Here is a 15,762-nt window from a genome sequence, read left to right on the forward strand (position 1 = left end):
TGTAGGAGTCAGAAAGTGTGGTGGTTCAGAAATTGGGCTCTGGAATCCAGCAGCCCTGTCCCTGTGACTGTGGGAGCCACTGCCTCCTCACCTGCAGAAAGCCAGTGATGGTAGCAGTTGACTCCAGTGTGGCTATTGGGATGACTTAATGATATGCTGCCTGTGAAGGCTGGGCACAGAGCCTGGCACACAGGGAACCCTTCATAAATGGTAGCAGTGAGTAATACTAAAACATGTGAGCTCACTTCTCAAGCCAGGGAGTCGTAAAGTATTTCATTCAGTGTCTCTCACTTCTGCAGCTGGCGAGCCATAAAATATTTCATTCAGTGTTAGGGGACAAGTCCACAGGAAGGCATGAAACCTTTCATTTGTTGCTACCCACTCCAGGTGGCTTTCTCTGGGTGTGTTTTTGGTGACTCTTTTGCCTTTTATTTCTAGGACTCCTAAAGAAATGACAGTCCCTTGGCACTGCATTTAATTGGAGAGGAGCTCAGATACGGGAGATTATAATTATGACGCCTGAAATGTCAAGCTCTTCAAAAGTCTGCCATTGCCCTCACTCTCACCCTGAACAGCTCTGGGAACCCAAACCATGCAGTCCCCCAGAGCAAGCCCTGGATCTCTCAGCCAGGCCTCACCTGGGAAATCTGAGTGACGTTGACACGCAGGCCGCAGGAAGACTCACAGTGAACTGAGAAGCCTGTGCTGAGCTCTGAAGAGGTGAGTTGATGATCTGCTATTTATAGCCCCACTAAGAGGCTCTGGCCGCCAGCTCCGTGTGAGGCTGCTGGAAATGATGCCTTCACAGAGCTGAGAGCACAAAATGCAATTGGTGATTCATGGGCAGCAGCCACTTGAAATCCAAACATTCCTGTGCCCCAGCCCCACTGGCCTTTCAGATGCCCCCTTTGGAAGCATATGGAACAGATTTGCTAGCCTATGACCTTCTTGTCTGCTTGCATTTGGGCAGACAGTGAGGATGGACAGATTCTGCTCCAATAAAGGGGCATGAGAAAGGAAGCAGCACTCCTCGGAAAAACACCAAGAGCCTGAGCCCGCCCCTCCCAGAGGCCTTGGCCAGAACCCAGGTCAGGCTGAGTAAGACCCAAGCCCTGGGCTCAGGAGGCCACCCTTGGTGCTGGGCCCCAGAGGGACCCAGGGTCAGAGAGAAAGGACAGTTCCTGCTACTGCCCTCTGTCTTCAGGGACAACACTTGTAATAGAGCAGTTTCCTGATGATGCTTGTTCAACAGAACAAATGTACAGTGAGGAAATCCTGGTAGCTTTTTCATTTTTCCCCCAATTTCCTAGCCCAGCACCTGTCATCTGAAATAGCTGTTGTTTATTTTCTTTTGGTAACATCTTGGCTTTCAGACCAAAGTCTACTTGGAGGCCCCAACACAACTAACCCTATGCGAGGAACGTGCTGAGGGTCTCTTAGCTCCCTGCAACCAAGACCAGATTGAAAGGACCAAACCAGGATAATAAGGCCATAAACCAACCAGGCTCTGGAGCCACATTGTCTGAGCTCAAATTCCATCTCCATAATTGCCAGCTACTGGGCCTCCATCACATTCCTCCCTAAGACTCAGTTTTCTTGCTGGTAAAAAGGGATAATAACAGAAACTGCCTCACTGGATTGTCTTATAGACAAAAGAAAGAAACATATGTAAAGGGGTCAAGCCTGGTGCCTGGCATATGGAAGTCTCCATTAGTGGAAGCTGCCGCTATCATGGCCGCTGCTGTGATTGTTTTTGCTATGGTGTCTTGGCCCCTATCCTGACATCATGCCTATGGCAGTCAGGCTCCTCATGGAGGTGGTGCCCTGGGGTCTCAACAGGAACATTCTATCCAATATGAATATGCCACTCATCAGGCTGTTCAGCAAGATGGACTCCACCACTGAGTAGTTCAGCCCTTTGTGTTGCCTGCCCCTGCCCTTGCCTAGGAATCAGGTGCCTATCCCTCGGGCTTGGACCTTACCCAGCCTTGACCACCCCACTCTTCTGCCCTTCTGTGTCCTGGGTGGCCGTTGGGGCCGTCCCGTGGAGGACTTCACCGGAGGGTCCCAGGTGCTAACTTGAGATCTGTAGCCAGCAGGTTGCCCACCTCACCTACCAGCTGGACATGTATTACAAACTGCTGATTCATGAAGGCTCATGTGGCCTTGGTTGTTTGTACATTCTCTCATCTCCAGCTGTCGGCCAAAACATAATTGTAGCTGTCACTTTGGCAGTGAGATGCTGCGATGTGTCCTAATACAACTGCCTCTGCTTCACAGCAGTGAGCTTTTAGGAGGTGGGAGGAATCTGCAGCTGCTCCTGTGGAGAGAGCTGTTCTGAAAAGTGGTCTGTGTGATGTTCACCCAGGTGCAGCCATGAAGGTAGTGTGAGCACCAGAGTAAGGCCCTGCATTTAAACAGGCACTGGTGTGCTTTCATCTGCAGCTATAGTAATGCAATTCTGATGACATCAATTAATAAGAGAGACACTGCCATTGAAATGAGGCATTTTGAGCATCTGTAAGAGCTTGGAAAACACTGTTAGATGTATATGCAAATTGGACTCCAGTGTTCATGGGATGAATGAATGGTTAAAACACTGAGGTCCAGGGGTGCCTGGGTGGCTTAGTCAATTAAGCGTCCGACTTCGGCTCAGGTCATGATCTCACGGTTCGTGGGTTCCAGCCCCGCGTCAGGCTCTGTGCTGACAGCTTAGAGCCTGGAGCTTGCTTCAGATTCTGTGTCTCCCTCTCTCTCTGCCCCTCCCTGGCTCGCACTCTGTCTCTCTCTCTCTCAAAAATAAATAAACATTAAAAAACAAAAACAAAAAACACTGAGGTCCATGGTTTAGGGAGATGATGCCAGAGATATAGCTGGGGCCAGATTGGAAAGCAAGGGACCTGAAGGCCAGGCCATGGAGGTTGGACTTTATCAAGCAGGCAAAAGGGAGCCACTGAAGGACTTAAGGCAGAGAGTGATGTAGTCAGACGACAGTGGGAGTCTGGGCTCAAACACCCCTAAGTAGTAGCAATAAGGGTAAGACTCTCCCTCTGTATAATGTAGGTATGCTTGGGAAAGTTTCTGGAGCACCTGGAGCACTGGCTCCTGGATTCAGGGGTGGCTGTGATTTCATGCTTAGTGGGTAAGTGTCGGAAAGGCCAGCCCTAGTCAGGCCATTTAAGTGTGCAGTCAGTAAGGGGACATACAGGGCTCATGCCATGTCCTTTTTCCTCAGTCCTTCCAGGCCAGAGTTCATTAAGGAAGCGCTTGTGTGCTGATGTGCTAAATTCAAGAGACTGCAGACACTTATGCCAAAGGTCAGGGGAGCCTCCTGGGGCTGAGAGATGGTTCCACTGCCTGTGGGTATTGTCTCCCCTATCGTACATACACACTTAGAAAACAGCAGATATATATCCAAGTTTGGTTGATGGAGCCCTTCCTAGAAGAAAGGTTTTATTCTCTTGTGCTTAAATAAATACCAGTTTAAAGGATGGTTTCATGAAGACAGAAAAATATGAAGCATTGGGACCATGACCAATGGGTGAGCCACCCACGATGATGGAAGCCAGAGCATATCTGGACCATCGTGTAAGTCAAGAGGAAAACAGGATTCAGGGGACAGAAATTTTGTGTCCCCTTCTCAGAAGGGGATTGTTTTGCAAGCAGGGGTTTGGCAGTGATTGTCGCCTTTCAGCTGTAAGCTGGCGAGGGCAAGATGCCTCTCAGGTTGTCAGGGGAGGAAAGGCAGGAGGAAGAAATTCCATTCTGGCATGATCTTCCATCCTTGTTCCCTGAACTGTGCTACCAGGGGGGCAGGAGGGAGGAGAAGTGGCAGGTGTGGAACAGTGAGGAAGTCTCCTTACTTGAGCAGCTCCTGACACAGGTGGCTATGGTAGTGGGTGCCTGGAACCCATTTGCCTATGGTCGGAGCCTGAACCTTATCCTCTTCCCTGATGGCAGGCAGCGCATCATAACCACCTCTGGCTACCCTTGGCTGGCTTGTAGCAATATGCCCAGATGTAGTTTTACCCTATTTCGTTTGCTTTTTCTTCTTTTTAAATCTATTTTGAGAGAGAGAGGGAGCAGAGGAGGGACAGAGAGAAAGGGAAAGAAAGAATCCCAAGCAGGCTCCGTGATGTCAGTCTGACGTGGGGCTCAATCTCATGAACTGTGAGCTCATGACCTGAGGCAAGATCCAGAGTCAGATGCTTAACCGACTGAGCCACCTAGGCACCCTTCCAGTGAAATTCTTTTAATGTGGGACTGGAACTCAGGACCTTAAGACCAAGAGTCACATGCTCTAACCACCTGAGCCAGCCAGGCACTCCTTCACAATAAATTTTTAAAAAGTATGCAGTAATGCCTCTCCTCAAATATAAAATGAATGTGTGTTGAAGATTTAATTTAATTCATCAGTTAATAAGAGAAGCACTCAAATATCACAACTAATCCAAACATTTATTATTTTTGAGAGAGAGCGCGAGCAGGGGAGGGGCAGGGAGAGAGGATCGGAAGCAGCCTCTGCACTGACAGCAGAAAGCCTGATGCGGGACTTGAACTCACAAACCGCAAGATCTTGACTAAACCACCCCGGTGCTCCCATCACAACGAATTCAAAGGAGAACTCAAAGTATCACTCATGGTTGTCAGATAAGGGATGCTGAAATGATTTTAGAAATGGGTGCAAAACTAGTCAGTGCCCACAAGGCAACAGTTGGTGGTCCTCGGCCAGCCACAGTCTGTGTTTCTGAGAACAGGAATTACATTACTCTCAAACTTCTACAACTTCACTTCCATCTTTAGAGACAAGAACTGTCTACTCAAAGACAACAGAAGGCAGAGAGAACCTAGGTGGGTTAGTTACTCGGGACGCCCACTAAATTTCAAGATCTTTCACAGTTGTTCCCTCCGCTTGCAATTGGCTCCCTACCTACATCCATCCTAGGATTTCCTCTGCTCATCACCTCTGCTGCTCTGTTTGTATCAGCTCACCCAATGGCTTTGCCCATGTTCCAGGTGATGAACCTGGGAAAACCAGCTATCACCTGGGCTGAGCTAGCTGAGTGTTCCCCAGGCTCCAACTCTGCTTCTGTGGTGGTGGGCCTTGGAGGTGTGAGCCAGGCCATCTCAGGGCTGGTAGTCACATTGGGCCTAGTGTGGGTAGTCACATTAAAAAATGGTTAAGGTTTTGTGGAAAAAGATCAGATTAGAAATGCAGAGAGAAAAGACCTATGGTTCAGCACAAAAGACAAAGTGTTTGTGTAATGACCATTGAGTTCCTGGGATGATTTTCTGCATTTGGATTCTGTGAGAATCCTCCTTTATACTTGGGTGGGTGTCTATTCCAATAATTTCCTATCTAAGAGAATAGCTGACATGCAAGCTGTATTATGACCGAGGGGCATGGGGTGGTGTCTGAGGGTTTCCCACAGAGCCCACCATTTGTGTTGGCACCATGGAGCATTGTATCAGCCTCAAATGGCGGGGGGCAGAGTGGTCCATCATACGATGGAAAAGAACAAATATCTAACTCACCTTGCACCCTCACCTCACCTCCTAAGAACAAGTTTTCTTTTTAAGTTTATTTATTTATTTATTTAGTGATCTGTATATCCAATGTGGGGTTCGAACTCAATGACCCTGAGATCAAGAGTCTCATGCTTTTCTGACTGAGGCAGCCAGACACCCCATTAACAAGTTTTCTTATCTTAAAAATGGGAGACAATGCTCCTTTCTGGCTTGCCTCCCAGGGCTGCTATAAGGTTCCTGTGAGAGGCATGGGTATGAGCCTACTGCCAAGGCCAGTCATGTGGTGGGAACTGAGCCCACAGCTCTGGCAGGATGGGAGAGTTTGCTCCCTCTGTGTAAAGTGCTTTGGGAGAAGAGGTTTTGTGCAAATGGGCAGTCATGATTAATTGATGGGGAGGCTCTTAGGCAAAGGATCAGATTTCATAAATATATACACACACACACACACACACACACACACACACCTTGGCCATCCTGAAAAAGAATGTTCATTCATGGTAAGGCAAGCATATCTAAATGAAGATTTTCCATACCTTCAACAGGTACCTTCTCACAATCTTCATTCATTCACTGAGCACCTATTGTGTATTGAGCACCTACTGTGCTCTGATAAGCACTACTGATAAGCACTGTCCCAGGCACTGACATACTAAGATAAAGAGTTAGTTCCTCCCTTTATGGTCCTGGGAGGCCAACATACAAAAAGATTTACCAAGGAGAGTAATAAGCACAGACAGAGGATATTCTAACAGTACCAAGGAGGGGCACCCACCCAAAACCCCAGTGGCTTCAGGGACCCTCAGAGCATGTACAGAGTAAAGTCAGGCGTTGCTGGGGTGCCAAGGGAGGTGAGAGGCTGGCTGAAGTGAGCAGTGGGGCCAGTCACGTGGGGACTTGGGGGCCTCAGAGGATATTCTGTGCTTGAGAAAGTGAGTGTTATGTTCAGATTTGTATTGTAGAACAGTCCCTCTGGCTGCCCACGGAGCACACGTTGGAGGGGAACATTCTAGAGGCATAAGACCTATTAAGAGATGATTACAGGCATCCAAACAAGAAGCAATGACCTGAGAAAAGGAGTGCAGGGAAGTGACTCAAGAAATGTTTGGGCCAGCATTTATCTAGAGAAAAGAGACAGCAATGACCTTCAGGTGTGGTTAGGGTGGTGCCATGATAGGAGAAAGAAACCACAGGAGGAGAAGTAGGTCTGGGTGGGGGTAGGGGGCTGAGTGATGAGGATTCAATTTGAGACATGGTGAGTATGAAAGACCTGTGCACATCCAGGTGGGAGCATCCAGGAGGAAGATGGATACACAGGTCTGAAGCCTAGGAAGCAGTTTGGGCTGGGAAGCTAGGGTGACTGCAAGCACAGAGAGGCTTCTGAGACTGTGGCGGGGAGGAGAGAGCAAGACAAGTGGAGGGGGCACCATGCCCTTTGGCCCTAAAATGCTCTCCTGCTGAGAATGAGGGTGGGAGGAGGGGATAAGGGCAAAGAGGAGGTGTTTGGAACCCTTGTTATAGGAAATAGGAGAGAATCTGACCCAGACCTGGCAATACATCACTGTACTGCCTTTGGAGGTGATGAATCTGCTTTGACACTGATCTGTCGCCCTCAAGGTTTTCTCCAGGATCTAAAAGCAAAGAAGTCAGGCTGGCCTATAGTACCTGGGCTGCAGTCTTGCTGAGGTTGTGGCAGAAGGAAATAAGAGGTGTGGAGCAGAGGGGTGCCTGAGTGGCTCACAGACTCAGGTCATGATCTCACAGTTTGTGAGTTTGAGTCCCACATTGGGCTCTGTGCTGACAGCTCAGATTCTGTGTCTCCCTCTCTCTCTGCCTCTTCCCTGCTCATTTTCTCTCTCTCTCTCTCTCTCTCTCTTTCTCTTTCTCTCTCCCTCAAAAATAAATAAACATTAAAAAAAAGAAGTGTGGAGCAGAGGCAGCTAACTGTTCACCAAACACAGTCATCCTCTGCCCTTCTATAGAATAAAGTTGAGGATAGGAAAGAGTCAGCACAGACTACATTTCCCAACACACACCCTTCGGCTCACATCCGTTGCATCTGAGAGGAGTCAAGTGACTTGTTCTTGGCAATAGAATGTTGATCAGGGATGACATGTGTCATTTCCAGCCCAAGATAGTTAAGCAGCAGATAGGCCTTCTCCACCCTGCCTTTCTCCTTCCTCCATGTTGAGATCCTCTTGGAAACCACATGTTGGAGAGAGCAGAACCACAGGTCGGAGGTTCCTTGTCCCTGACTTATCACTTACAGGAGAGACGCTACTGATCAGAAATACCCATTTGGGTTTTATGTGAGCAAGAAATTCACTACATTGTCTGAGGCAATACACGTTTTGGGATTTGTTTGTTATAGCATTTAGCATTACCCTAATTAATATAGGGCTTAAGAAAATTTTTGGTTGTTCAGATGGCTATGATGGGACCAGGATGGGGAAATAATTGAGGCCTCTAAGGGTACAGAAGGTTTTTGTTAAAGTCCAAGAGCAGGAGTAGAGAGAGTCCTGGAAAAATCTAACAAGTAGGAGGTCAAGTCCTCTGGTAGAATTCAGGAGGCTAAGATTTCAGAGGGAATCCATCCCACTGTGTGGCAAGAGCCAAGTGGGAGAAGGTGAAGAACGTTAAGCAGATCCAGGAATTGTGATGCTGGGGGTCAGGAATTGTGATGGCTAGTTGGTCCACTTGAATGTCATAGTCTGTTATAAAGCAGGATGTGGGGTAGAGAGGAAGCCTCTACCCCAGAGGGCTGGCCATTGTCTTACAACCAGGGTACCAGGAAGGAGTGCTTTCTTAAAAAGAAAAGACTACCAGGACTGCCATCATCCTGTCCAGTCAGCTGCCACAGCTGACTGGACCTGAGCAGGGCATCTCATCACTGCTTGGGAATTGCTCAGTAGGCTACATGAGATGCACACCTGAAAGCTGGACCATGAACAGAACGTCTATAAATGCTGGGGTAGGCTCACGCCATCTAGAATCAGCCCAACTTATAGCAAGAGTGTTATCTTCAGTTGGTAGAGAATCTTGGCACTCTCCAAAGCGCTTATTTATAAATCTTTTTGAACCTCATGGACATCCAGGGATACCCATATGAAGACAATGTCACTCTGTGCCAAGTATGGTCACCAAAATATTAAGTGAGATCTCTCAGGAGGGTATAGAGCCAGGATCTCCTAATCCCTGTCCTGTGGTTCTCATTATAAAATTCCTTTTAGAGACATTTTTACACATTAACTGCCCTTCATCTTAGGAAGATTTAGGGCGCAACATACCATTGGCACAGGCATGGCTGAAATGGTCTCCAACGGCACATCCAGGTAGCAATTCCCAGAAGAGTTTCTAAATGAGTGGTGCCAAAACAGGAGTAGTATAGGAATGACAGAAAACTCAAAATAGTAGAAAGTAAGAGTAGTTTATGTCTCTTAAAAAAAAAGTCTTCAGTAGATCAAGGGTCAAGGTTGCTACAGCCCTCCACAATTTCAGAGGCCAAGCCTCCTTCCCTTTTGTGGCTCTTCTATTGCTCTGTAACAAATCACTTCAAAACTCAGTGGCTTAAAACAACAATAAACATTTACTGTCTCCCACTTTCTGTGACATATCAGGAATTCACAAGTGACCTAGCTGCATGGTTCTGGCTGGAGCTGTTTCATGAGATTGCAGTCAGGATGTCAGACAGAGCTGTGGTCATTTGAAGGCTTGACTGAGACTGCAGCACTCCTGGCAAGTTGGTTCTGGCTGTTGACAATAAGCCTTAGTTTCTTACCACCTGTCATCCTCCATAGGGTTGCTTGAGTGTACTTACAACATGGCAGCCAGCTTCTACACACCTAGAGCAAGTGATTCAAAAAGAAACAAGACAGAAGCTGCAATGTCTTTTACGATGTAGTTTCAGAAGCCACACCATCATTTCTGCAACATCCTATTGATTACACAGGTAGCACTATTTTAATATGGGAGGGAAGTAAATAAGGACATGAATACCAGAAGTTGAGAATCATTGGAGTCCATCTTGGAAGTTAGTTTACCACATCTGCCATCCTCAAGTTGTGGCTTCACCCTCATGTTCCCAGATGGCTGCTCTAACTCCAGCTATCACATCACCAAAGGTGCTTTTTAACTAGCACAAAGAAGGGAGAAAGGAAGAAAGCATGCCTTTTCCCTTTAAGGATACTTTCCAGAGGTTGTATACACCATCATACTTATATCTCATTGATCAAAAATTAATCACATAGCTGGAAAGGAGGCCAGGAATTTTAGTACCTATGTATGTATTTATTTGTTAAGTAGGCTCTGTACTCAGCATGGGACTAGAACTCATTACCCCAAGATCAAGAGTCGCATGCTCTACCAACTGAGCCGGTCAGGTGCCCCGAGTATTTATTTTTGATGGTCATGTGCTCAGATATTGGGGGCAAGTTGGTAGTCTCTGCCACATTAGCAATGTTCCCACATTTATTTCAAAGGATAGGGGGAGGGGAGGGGACCATAGAGACCATCACTATTTTGGGTTACTGCCTGACTAAGGACTTATGACCCATCTTGTCTGCTTGGCTGGGAAATAAGTGTGTGTGTGTGTGTGTGTGTGTGTGTGTGTGTGTGTGTGTGTGTGTTTCAGCCATGGGGGAAGAGTGCAGATTAGTGCTTTACCCTGTAATTAGTGAATCTCAGTGTAAAGAGAAAATAGTCCTTAGAAGAGCTCAGGAGACAAATGAGTGTTAAAAACAGACCTAGTGCTAGAAGCCCAGCCAAGGATCGTCCCAAGAATGAAGATGATCCAGAATATGAGAAAATGAGAAGATCATCACGGGAGGCATCGTGAGGGCAGCCACATTCTGTACTCAGACCTGTAGGTTTAATAAATTCTAGGCAGCTCAATTTACTGATCCAAATGCAGAAGCACAGATGGGCCACTCTACCAGCTGTGTTTTTAAAAGATCATATGATTCCTGATCAATGAACCGAAGAGACCAAATGCAGACGTGTTTAAAGCTGAGCTGCAGATTTGCCCAGAGACCTCTTAGAGACCAGAGCCAGGACTTGAGCAATCAGCTGGGTGCTGACTCAAGCTGGGGTGAGGGGGTAGGGAGGGTGGTGTTGGGCATCAGAGCCTAGCTTAGCAGAAGATGAGCCATCAGCCAGCCAGCAAATTCTAAGGCCTAAGAGGTCCACAGAAAAGCTGCCCTGGTAGAAGTAGGGCAAGGCACTGACTTGGCCAAATGGCCAGGGACAGGGGGCACTGTCGTTCTAGAGGAATGCAAAGTCTGAAGCAAGAAGCCTGGGGCTGAAGCACCCAAGAGGACAACTAGTACTGCTAAGGCCCTTCTGACGGGGGCTGGATTTCTCCTTGCTACACAGCTTGCCTGGGCAGCAGATCCTTATCGTGAGGGTGAAAGAGGTAGACTGAGGACTCAGAAGTACTTGTTTCATGGAGGGTGGCTAAGGGTTTCCTACCTGCCTGGCTAGTCTCACATACTCTGCCCATGGCCCAAGCTGAATGACATACTGGGTCCTGAGTGCCCACCTGGCCATCTCCAGGTGACGTTGGCAGGACACCCGCCCAGGCAGCATACTTGGGCTGTGGATTGCATCTGGGCTGTCAATCATAACTGTATTGCTGTTATAAAAGAGTCCATTTCCAGAGCAGTGAGGGGATCACCAAAGTTCCCAGCCTTCCCCACTCTGTTTTCGCCTGAGTCCCAAGTTCACCAAGAACTTGGGGGACCACTACAGCCTCCTAATTTGAGGACCATTTCAAGAGACATAACCTCCAGGAATGGCCAACATCAGGCTCCAACCTTAGGCAGAGTGGGAGGTCCCTGGGGACTAAGGGTGGGCTGGCAAGAGGGCTAAACCATCTTGAAGTGAACTTGAAATGGCTTGGGAAATCTGGGACTGTTCTTCATGGTTCTGTCGCACCAGTGATCACTGAGCACCTGCTCAATGGAGCAGACATTAGGCTACCCTCTGGGGACACAGAGCAGAGGAAGGTTCATATGACATCACTCCAGACACATAAATAAAGCAAAATAGCAGAGGGTGCAATGTGCAGTGATGGGTACAAGTACAAGATACAGAAATAATGGTGGAGGGGAGTGTGCTAGTAGAGCAGTAAAGAAAAGCTTCACAGAAGAGGTGATACTTGCAAGAAAAAACAGGAGTTTCTCAGCTGATAGTGGGGCCAGGTAAGGAAAAGCATCCAGGTAGAGGGAATAGCAGACCCCAGAGCTCTGAGCTGTGAAACTGCCTGGAGCAGAGGAAGAGAATTTCCTTGCCTGATGTGTTTACAGTACTCTGAAGTTTCTGGGCCCTTTCAGGATGCAGTGGGGACTTGATCTCTTCCACTAAGCCACTCAAAGGAGTCAGAGACAGGAGAAGATGCTTCTTCCCTTCAGAGTTTGTTGGGTTTTCTTTCATCTTTGAGTCCTCAGTACCTGGTCATGATAGTGGAGGTACCATAATTAAGGAGGAAGCTTTTCTGATCTTGGAGAACCTGTCCAAAACCCAGTCCTTCTGCATGTTAGGTCTCCAAGTAACTTTGGATGGCCCCTTAGGCATGGCTGTCCCCAGTAGCTTCTGATGGGGCAGGAGGCAGGACTGGGAGGTGCACTGGGCTTTCCTCGTTGGTGTCAGACCCAGTCTCTCAAAGTGTCTGGGTCTCTCTGGGATCCTTTGGAACCCCCAGCATTGCTAAATCACCCATCCTGCCTCTTGCAATTGGCTCTGGACTATGGGAAGCATCATCTGGCTCATGCTGGCACATCCTCACCACTTATTTTGTGGTGTACAAGCTAGCTTTTCCTCCAGGACCCAGGAAAATGTGATATGCAGATAAATCACCAGGTGACCCAAAACCAAATAGCTAGTCTGAAGTTGTTCTATGAAGACAGAAAGAACTGGATGCCCCAAGAGGTTCAGTGGGCACCACCCCCTCTCTGGGTCAAGGTGGGAAAGTATAACTGAAACACACCCGTGCTAAGATGTTAGCTACCCTGTCTCCAGCTCCAGGTGGACCAGGAACCTGAGGCACAGAACTACCACTGCCTAGTGAGGCTTTGTAATTCTCCATACAGGTAGAGGGTGGGCCCTGCCCTCAGTATAAAGGTCCAGACCAGACCAGCTCATTCATTCCCCTGATTATTGCTTTTCTCACTGGGATGCACAAATAGGCTCCTGGCAACCCTGGCCTTTCTCTCACCTCTGCCAGCTCCAATGTCAAGACCTAGCTCAGATCATATCCTTCTGGCTCAAAAACACCTTAGTTACATAAACTCCTTGGTCTTGCGTTCAAGGCCCTACCCACTACAGTACTAACTTGCTCCTCACCCTGGATCTTGCCTTTATCTGGTCCAGATGCCCCCTTGTTGCTGCTGACCTCCTGACCAGGCCCAGCTCCAGTGCCGTGCCACCTATCAAGTGTTCCTTTTTACCCTCTGCCCTCTGAACCCATGGCCTAAGGGATGGAGCTTTTTACTAGATTTGCATCTTTAATTACAGGAGTGATACATGCTTGTAAAAACATTCCCACATTACAGACGCATACGTGTTAAAATGAGTGTGTCATCCCAACTCTCCTTTCCCTAGAACTGGCCCCAGTTAACAGTCAGGCAGGCCCTCGGGTACCCATTTTACCCGATGAGGGAGAGGGGCCTTTGGAGGCCTTCCACAACCGCTTGACATGATGGTGGCAGGTGGGGGCAGAAATGAATGTAAATGAGGGAAGGTTTCAGAGGTGGTGATTTTGGTTGACTTTGATTTTTTTAATGTTTATTTTTAAGAGCAAGAGAGACAGAGCATGAGTAGGGGGAGGGGGGCAGAGAGAGAGGGAGACACAGAATCCGAAGCAGGCTCCAAGCTCTGAACTGTCAGCACAGACCCCAAGGCGGGGCTCAAACTCACGGAATGTGATATCATAACCTAAGCCGAAGTCAGACGCTTAACCGACTGAGCCACCAGCGCCCCAGGTTGACTTTGAAAGAAAATTTTCAAGGTCAGTCTGTGAGACCCCTTGATTTCTTTCAAAGAACAGTGCCCCAGAGAAGCATTTCCTGTTCATATGGGAATCTCCATTCTATTCTAAGAACCAGAAGCTCAAGTTCAAAAGGCAACCAGGCCTCTGTAAAATCCTCGTGGCCTAGCACTACTTCTACTACAAGCCCGGGCGGAGCTGAACTGGAAATCTGGCTGTGGTTGTATAATTGCCTAGGTGTGCAAACCCTAGAGCTTTGTCCAGTGGCCAAGGGGAATCAATGAAAAAGTTTGCAGAAGAAGAGTAACATTTTAGACACAGACCATGAGCAGGAGGTGATAAGTTTGGAAGAAGTGAATCCCTTTGAGTGAACAATAATGGTGGTTTGGACTTGGGCAGACACAGTGGAATATGAGAAGAGGGAGAATTCAACACAGCAGATGGGGGTAAGGGGCAGGAAGCAAACTCTAGCTCAGGTGTTGTGGATATGGGTTCCAGATTGACAGTTGCATTTAGCAAACAGTTGTTAACTGGATTGGACTGAGAGTGTGAGGACCTAGGTGTCCCTACAATCTTTCATAGATAAAGAATCAAAGGCAATAAATACTCCCAGTCTGGCCTTCTAGATGCTTAGAGAGGACTAGTCAATCAGTGCAGATCTGACTGGTCACCCAGATCTTGATTCAAGCATGTCAGGTACACACAGAGGCTGCTAGACACCATAATCTTAAAGCAGATGTTCCAGGTACACAGCTGACCACTTCCAGCCAACCCACTGCTCACCTGACCTACAAACCCAATATCCCCAGTCAATCAGCAACACTCAGAAACTTTGCTTTTTGAAAACAGAAAACAGATAATTCATTATTCCATTTCTTCTCCCTCCCCAACCCTGAGCCTTAGATTCTCTGCTGGAATAATTTCTCTGTTTGGTGGTAAAACTTTTCCACTCAGCCCTCAATCTTTAGCCTCTTATCCTATCTCAAGCCAGAGGCTCCCACCAGCTCCCACAAAGTTGAATATACCCTATATGTTCTTTGCACAATTCTGACATTCTTCACTCTTTGAGCTCTTTCGTCTTTGAGCTCTCCTGGGTACCTGGGAGTGCAATGAATGGCCCAACAGGAGCCAGGGGTGTTGTGTGAGGCCAGGAAGCTTGCAGGGTTAGGGGCATTGGGCTGGGGTTTGGGGGAAAGAATATAGGTAGGAATTCCAAAGCCTCAGTTCTGGTCTGTAACTCCTCAGGTATCCTTTCTTCTCTGGGCCTGTCCCTTCTCCAGCCCCCAGGCCTTTGCACAATGCTTCTCTTTCTGCCTGGAATACTCTTCTTTGTTTGGCTCATCCTGCTGGTCTCTGCTGTCTCAGGGAAACCTCAATGACTTCTTGGTTCAGATCAGATTCTGTACTTAAATATTCCCATAGGCCCATGTTCCATTACGTCTTTCCCTTCATTAGGGTTTTGTTGTTGTTGTTGTTTGTTTTTTGCTACCATCTGTCTCCCCACAAGACTTTGCCTTCCATGGGAGAGAGGTTCTGTCTTGTCTGACTCACTGCTGTATCCCTAGCCTATAGCTAGGGACCTGTCCAGGAGTAAGCACTGAATGAATGAATGAATGAATGAATGAACCAAAAGACGGACAGATGGATAGATTTCACCTGGTAAAACAGAAAGCCTCAATTGGATAGGATTGTCTCCAGTACTGATATAATTTTCTAGGCCTTTATTGTTTCATCTCTGAAATAGGAAGAATGTTCCCTCCTTGCTGCTTCACTTATATATCTAAAGTGACCCCAATCAGTCTCATAAAACTTGAAATGCTTTAAAAACAACTTGGGTAGAGGCTCCCGTTTGGCTCAAGAACCTTATTGTGACACCCAATCACATTTATGTGACACTTGAAATAGAAATTCAGGCTGTGGGGCACCTGGGTGTCTCAGTTGGTTGAGCATCCGACTTCGGCTCAGGTCATGATCTCACAGTCCGTGAGTTCAAGCCCTGTGTTGGGCCCTGTGCTGACAGCTCGGAGCCTGGAGCCTGCTTCTGATTCTGTGTCTCCCTCTCTCTCTGCCCCTATCCCGCTAATGCTGTGTCTCTCTCACTCTCAAAAATGAATAAACGTTAAAAAAAATTAAAAAAAGAAAAAGAAATTCAGGCTGTCTCTGAAATCCCAGTCCTCACTGTCAGAGCTGGACTTAGATGGCATCTTCCAGGGCAGGATGAGTTTCTAGAAGCCCCAGCCACACCTCCTAGAGTT

At 47.6% G+C, this 15,762-nt stretch overlaps 1 protein-coding gene across 1 annotated transcript in view; it reads left to right on the forward strand.

Annotated features, from left to right (window-relative positions):
• The first annotated feature begins 441 nt into the window (after positions 1-441).
• The window catches only part of JADE2 (jade family PHD finger 2), a 114,589-nt gene continuing 99,268 nt past the window's right edge, over positions 442-15,762 (forward strand). Inside the window, exon 1 of the mRNA XM_053221037.1 lies at positions 442-720. The gene's annotated coding sequence lies outside the window, so the exon portion shown is untranslated. The remainder of the gene's footprint in view (positions 721-15,762) is intronic.

The sequence above is a fragment of the Acinonyx jubatus genome, chromosome A1, assembly GCF_027475565.1.
Source record: "Acinonyx jubatus isolate Ajub_Pintada_27869175 chromosome A1, VMU_Ajub_asm_v1.0, whole genome shotgun sequence".
NCBI classification, from domain to species: Eukaryota; Metazoa; Chordata; class Mammalia; order Carnivora; family Felidae; genus Acinonyx; species Acinonyx jubatus.